Below are 7,613 nucleotides of genomic sequence, written 5' to 3'. Positions count from 1 at the left end.
ATTGACTTGGACTGTGGTTGGGTCAGGGAAGGCTTCACAGAGGAGAAGCCGAGTAGTGTTTTGAAGGATGAAGAGGAGTTTGCTAGGACAAAAAGATGGGAGCAGCATTCTAACCAGTGGGCTTGGGGCAGTTTGCTTTGTGGTGGGGCCTCTATGAGCAGCTTGGCCGGGCTAGTGAGAGCACAGGCTGCTGGTCGTGGGAGGAAGAAGAGCAGAGAGAAGCACGCTCTGAAAACAGGCCTGCACTGAGCAGGCTTTTCTGTGCCAGGTTGAGGATCTTGGAAGTTTTCCTGGAGAGCAGCAATAGGGAGCCATGGCAGTGCTGTCAGCAGGAGAGTGTTGTGCTCAGATTTGCATTTTAGAGAGATTCCCCCTGGCAGCAGTTTGGAGGCTCTGCTGCAGTTGTCCTTGCTTTATGTCTCGTTGGGTCACCCTCCTGGGATCCAGAGTGGTGAAGCCCAGGCTACATACTGTTAGCAATGTGAGCGGGCAGCTGTGACAACATCTGCACCAAGCATGCGGACGGCATTTGGCGCCGAGGAAGAACTGAGAGCAGGGATTGAAATGAAACCAATAATGGGTTTTTTAAACATTTGTTTTATTCTCGCTCTAAATGCGCGCCCTCCCTTAACCCTGCCAATGGAATTCTATTGTGTCCAAGTCCACTGACATTGCAGAATGTTTTTTGGTAAAGAATGTGTCAAGGAGAAGGAGAGGAAACTATTCAAAGCTGTCCTTTCCTGGCCTGCCAGGCAGGTGGGTTGCTCAGTGGCCTGACTGCTCAGAGGAGTATTTTTGTAGCTGTTGTCTATGGGAGGAGAAAGAATTTGACTTTTAAACACAGAACGCTGCAGGCAGGGAGATACCTCTTCCATTGTGTTTAGACTATTTTCTTAATCTAAACATTATGCCAAGAACCCTTTCTAGGGAAGGGAAACTTAGGCACCAGGACAATCCTACTTATAAATAGCCCAGACCTGCTTGGCAAGGAACAAAAATACCAAGCCCTGCACTCCTGCAGCCAGCAGGAGCTTTGAAGGGTGCTGTCAACCACATCTTACTTACACCCTTTCCCTAGTCATTGTAGGCAGAAACAATGCCATCTTCCCGAAAGGAAATCGGCAATAAAAACTCCTGCAGGACTTCCTATTCAGGGTTTTCCCATTTACACCCGAAACGGGCAAGCCTCCCTCCCACCCCACCACCGCTGGGACATTTCAGCCACATTCGCGGGTTTCAGGTGCTTAAATATGTGGTTTTCCTGGGTAGGGCATGGAAACTGCTTTTTCAGTTCAACAAAGCTTTTTTTTTCCCCCCTTTTCTTCTTTCCCCCCTAATTGCCTGTTTCATATATCTTATAAAGCTTCTGACAAAATGTGTAAAATCTCAGATGATAAAATGGCAAATGTTTTTATAAAGTGCTCAGTTGGCTTGAACATTTTTTGTGCTTGCAATTTTTAAATTAATAGGTGGACATGTTTTTCTTCTTCTCCTCTTTTTTTAAACAAATATTACGCTTTATGGCGGCACGATCGTGCTGCTTTACAGTATCGATAAACGCAGGTACACCTGCGCTATAAAGTGCACTTTACATGGAGCAGGCCATTCCTGTTTTATAGCCCATTTTTCACCCATTGTTCTTGAGTCGTGTCATAGGTGTGTTGTAATGTGCTGGGGAGGGTGGACGCCTTGAAGATCAGTTTAACAAAATGGTCTAATTTTGCCAACTTTAGTGCCAAAATCTGGATTGAAAAATGTAGGACTAATATCCCTGCAGACACACGATATGATGTCACTTCCCTGAAAATGGCCAAGATAAACATCTATTTCCAGATCACTTGCACTTACAACATGAATTCTGCCTCTTTTTCAATCCCCAAATTACGGTTCCTGTTTTCTAACAATTTTAATGTTAACCTGGTTGACATTTGAACTTTCCTGACTTTTTCTCAGACTCGAAGATTTTATTACATTGCTGGTGGAGGAGACAAAATTCCATTCCCAATATAATGACACTTTTGGAGCCTGAAAACCTGAGAACTTTTAAAAATGATGCGAGGCAGATTGAATAGTCCTTCTGACGGCAGCGTACCCACAGATGTGCAATTGAGAATCCCAAGCCTTGGCCAGACAGAGCTCTGCAGCAGGACGTTTGTTGATTTGATGCTCCTTTGCCGTGAGGGAAGCCTAATGTTTTGTTTCTTTCTCTTTAAATGGGCAGATAGAGTCATTTTGTGTCAGTGTGAATGCACGTAATTAGTACAAGGAATTCTTTTCCCAAGAAATCAACACTTTTTTATGGAGAGTCTATTACGTTCAGCAACACTCCCTGGGGATATAAAATATAGAACCTGTTGTTCATAGACAAAATAACTTGAATATCTACTATGTGCCAAGCTCTTTATGCACATTATCCTCATCCACGTGAAACTCATGCCGAGTTCATGCCGTAGAGCCCATTCTACACACTGGGAAACTGAGGATCAGCGGTGATCAGTTACACGTTGTTGCTGCCGCAACTACTGATCCTGAAGGGCCTATTAGCTACCGTTTGTTGGGTGCTCACTGTGTGCTACAGGTGGCACTGAGCTCTTCCTGTTATCTTGAGGCGCCCTGTGGGGTAGCCCGCATTACTCACCCATTTTACAGGTGAGGTAGGTGAGACAGGAGAGGTCACGTTACTCGGCAGCAGGTGCTAGAATGTAGATTCACTGCCCGACTGTCTGTCCTCGTCTGGAACTTGCCACATCATTTCCAGACCAGAGAGCGTGCTGCGGGAGCACACTCCGTGGAAAGAGCAGACCAAGAGATGAGATCCTCAAGTCTGTGTTTACTCGGGAAGACAACGTGCAACACAGAGCTGAATCCTGCACAACAAGTACAAAAGAGCTCAGAAAAACAAAAGAGTTGCTGAGGGCTGGAGGAGTTGGGAAGGTGCCTCTGAAATGGGGGACCTTAAGCAGAGGGGGTTGCAGTCACAGAAAAGGTGCGGCATGACTTCGTCTGTTCTTCCCGCTTTGTGGGTCCTTTTTCTGGTCTCAGCTACCCCATCACTTTCCTGCCCACTCTTGCTTACCTAAATGTCTGTGCTAATGCCGGCTGACAAACGTGGGGTTTGATAAGCTCGGCCCAGCAGTCTGGAACTGCTGCCGCCGCCCACTGCTACCTACCGCCACACACACTCACACACACTCACACACACTCGCATACACTCACACACGCTTGCATACACTCACACTCACACACTCAGACACACACATACTCACACGCACTCTCACACACACACTCTCATACACACACACACAGTCACACACGCACTCTGTTCATGCTCTACTTTCCCTCTCCCTCCCTGTCTCTCTCTACACATACATAATATAATAAATATTTTATTATATAAATATTATATACATAAAGTATAAATGAAATATTGATAGCCGACTTTTAGTTCACATGTCTCTCAAGCAAAACTGCCAGCTCCGTGAGTGCGGGTCCCTCATGCTTTGCTGTCACAGGGTCTTGCACCTTGCAGGGGCCGGTGCGTGGTTCTGGGATGAGAATGTGTCTGCTTGGGCTTCCTTAAGGGTGCATCCAGGTGGCTTAGTGGGACGAGCTCCGTGCCTGGGGTCAACTGGGTCACTTACTCTCCTCTTACTGCCCTGGGTAAATGGCTTAGGGTCTTATTTGCTCCACCTTTCAAATGGGATAACAATATCTTTCTTTTTGGAAGCAGTTGTGAAAAATAGTGGCCTGGGTGGGACCTGAGACTTAGTCCCATTTGCTGGAGAGATGGCACCACCCTTGTACCTCTCTCGTGTGCTCAGAAATGGGCTTGACATCTCTGCTTTCTTCATTGGTCAGTGCCTCAGGAGAGGCCAGGGGAGGGAGAGTGTTGTTGTGTTTATGACAAAGGCTACCAGAATCCCCACCCAAGATTTGTGGCCATTCCTTTAACCATGTAGGAGGATGTCCTCCTTGACAATAGCTGGGTCTGCATTTGCCGTCCACGCAGCCCACAGGGTGCCCACGTGGAGTGACTGTGTACCCAGTTTCCAGGCAGCCCCCTCAGCTGCGCTCAGCCTGTCCCCATCCCCAAGGCTCTGCCTGCACACTTGGGACCTGATGCATGCTCTTAAGGTCGCCTCACTCTTAGACTGTGAGCTTGTGGAAAATAATAACTGTGCTTATTTGCCGTTGTTCTTCCCTCTAGCAGTATGGAAGCACTAATGAAATTAAACACATATCTATTTACCATCCGATGGAACAGAAAGAAGCCAGAGTTTAGACTCAGAAGCCCTAGGGTACACCTCCTTCATCTACTCACGGTGTGATCCTGCGAGAGTCCTTTCCCTTCCCTCCCCTGCCATTCTCCTGGGACTGAGGAGGTTCAAGGGTGACCTTTCAGGCCACTTGCACTTTCTAAGAGCGTATTCGATTTGAGAGTTAAAGGAATGTGGCATTTGAAATGCATGTGGTGTAGAGGCCAGCCAGCCAAAATAGCTAATGAAGAAACACCCTGGGAATATTCTCCAATTTCACAATGCATTTTAATTAGCCATGAGAGTATGTGTGTGTGCGCGCGCGTGTCTAACAAATCCACGTTGATGGTTGTGGCTGCGACAACACTATTTCTGAGTAGAGTTCTCACTTTTGAAAAACTTACATGGGGTCAAACAAATCACATCTTATTTCGTAACAGCCAAATCCTGACATGCATATGCAAATGTGATAGGTGCTGGGTTGGTTTTGCCCATCAAGTCAACTTCCTGAACGTGTTTTCATTTTAACCCTCAGGCACTTAGGCGTGGAGGGAGAGAGATCATCAGTGTTCTACTGGCTGCCTCCAAAGCTTTCCTCTACCAGTAGTCTGTTTAGAATGTGGATTGCTAATTGTTTGATTTTTCTGCCAACAGGATTCCCTGCAAATTAGAATTGTAATCGCTGTGGGTATTTCCTGAATTAAAAGAAAATATATAATAAAATAAATAAATATTAGTTGTTTGGTTGTATAAGCTTTTGAGACCGGCAAGTCTCCTTGTCAATGATTAAACTTGGTCCGAGATGACATTCCTAACTGGTATGTGTGTCTTGGAAAGACAGACCCCAGCTAGAAAGCTTTGAGGCACAGATTTCCATGTTCTTACTGCTTAGCTCTGAAAGTCTTTACCCAGAAGCTCTAATTTCTCCATTACATAGTATTTTTTAAAAAATGTAGTATACTTATTAAACATACTTATAACTTTAAATGTATAATTTGATATATTTAATACATACGCATATATATTTATTTAACTGAGGTGCAGGCACTATTTAGTTTTCACACATTTGGAGCTAATTCGTCCAGTGCTATTTTTAGGCATTGATAGTTGCACATTAGGCAGCAAATAGCAACATGCTGGATTGGACACACTTCATAATTTGGAAGCAGGAGAAAAATAGCAAAATATCGCTCTGGTCAAAGTTATTAAAGGCTAGGTTCACTACACAGTTCTGGTTAGGAGATAAAATATGAGAGGGCAGCTTACATATTGCAGTGATTAAATATTTACTGTTCAAAGAAGATTCACAGAACTTTTTAAAATTAATGGCTTTGAGTCTTTGTTTGGATAGTATCACAAGTATTGAACCATTTATTGAACTGTTTGCTGAGCTATTTTACTATGGTTAGTGACATCCTAAATTGCCAGCCTTTCTCTCTCTCTCTCTTTTTCTTTCTCTCTCTCTTTTAAAAGAGAAATAGAGTGGGCTTGCTCCCTTTCTGCTCTCACCAGCTGGTAGATATAAATTATATATTAAACTGTATTTGCAATGGATCACTGCAAGTGACAAGTAGTTTTCCGAAGGCTTTGTCATTGCAATGAAGTGTGTGCCTTTCGTACAGTGGTTAATATGAGTCCTTATTCATATTGTCCAAGTCTTCAAAAACATAATTCAGAAAAATGGGCAGCACTTAATAGAGCTAATCTCTTGTTCTGATTCAGCCTTCAAGATCAGCAGCCTGTAAATAAGTAAAAAAGGGCCTAAACGGATTTAGCGCTGTTAATCTTTCCATAGTGGGGATATCTAGCTCTTTAGTCTCCAGTCTTTGTTGACAGAAGTGGCTTCTATTGTGCCAGCTCCAGTGGCTCAGAAGCCGGCTCCTTTTGAAGGGGCTGCTATCGGCCCTCTGCACGCGCGCCACCCTCGCCCTGCACCAGCAAGATAGGCTGGCCACAGCGGTGGCGGGAGAGATTGGTTGTGTGTCACCCACGGCATATGCTGAATTCAGCTCCTGTGAGTAGAGCAGGGTGAATAGTAAGCGATGACAATGCCTTGTGCTACATGCTCAATGCCTCCTCTTGCTCTTATTTGACTTTGCCTGCTTCACTGATTTTATTATGACAGCCTGAATACTGAGGAGGGAATTAAACTGTTAAGCAGGCATCAGAGGCTGTCTAATGTTTAATGCAAGAGTCGGAGCATGTAAGAACTGATAATGAATACAAACAGGGCGACATCTTATTTGCTGTGTTTTTATTAGGATGACTTGAGAGCTTGACATCTATTGCTATCACTTCTCTCTCCTGTTTTTTCAGTTTTCGGGGGTTAAAATTTCTAGCACTGGTGACAAACGTGCCTAAATGTGATGTGAATTAAAGGCGGCTCTAGGAGATTGTAATACTTGGAAATCATCACCTATAATAATTATGTATAGATAGGAGGTAGTCATGGCTGTTAAAAGGTCACCCAGTGAGATGTAATTGCCTTTTTCATACTCCACTACATTTACTAGGACAGAAGCGCGACCCTGCTGGCAATCGCAGTAAATATGCCATCTTGAGAATGTAATGATACATGCCAGCACTCTCTGGCTCTTGCTGACTGCCCGATTCCTGCGATGGGCTGGAAAGAAAATGGGCTGAAAATGTAAAAATAAAGTAAAGACCACATGGTAAGAATGTGAAAATTAAAAATAAAATCTTCAATTAAATATCGCACCCCCCGCACCACCAATGTCGTAAAAGACAGAAAGGTTCCTTCATGACATAATGACTTAAGAGGTGATTCCTAAAGGTCTTTTATGTAGTTCTTCTTAAATAAAGGAACTGCAGCTGGAGTGAAGCTACGGCAGCCCGGGCAGCTTCGGAGCCAACAGCTCGCCGGGTTCACGTACGTAATTTCCAGTGCCCTCGGTGACTCTTTGGAGAGCAGAAGGTGCCAACTTGCCCACTTTGAAAGCACATGAATGCAGTTGGGAGACATCGGATTCTGTTTCAGATAAAGAAGCTGAAAATGTAGCAAGACTGTTTTGTCTTCCTGATTACACGACAGTGTGTTAGAGCAATCAAAAAGGGAATATCCTTGGCTATCCATATGGAGGCAAAGTTGCTTTTTTTCTTACCCATGGCTTTGTTCCCAAGTACAGCAGAGGTCAGGGCGGGGGTGGGCGTGAGGTGGGCCAGCAGCACAGGAGAGAGGTGGCCTCCCAGAGCCTCCCTGGAAGGTGCACCCTGCACGGGAAAGGCTGAGGCTGCAGAGCCACACATTGTGAGGACAAGAACCTCTGTTATTAAACATTCCCAGTAAATCACAGCTTGAACTATTAATGTATCGAATTCCTGGTTTAAGGGGAAGCA

The sequence above is a fragment of the Eulemur rufifrons genome, chromosome 28 (genome assembly GCF_041146395.1).
Source record: "Eulemur rufifrons isolate Redbay chromosome 28, OSU_ERuf_1, whole genome shotgun sequence".
Taxonomy (NCBI): Eukaryota; Metazoa; Chordata; class Mammalia; order Primates; family Lemuridae; genus Eulemur; species Eulemur rufifrons.
The sequence above is the reverse complement of the archived record's forward strand: the minus strand, read 5'-3'. Positions refer to the sequence as shown.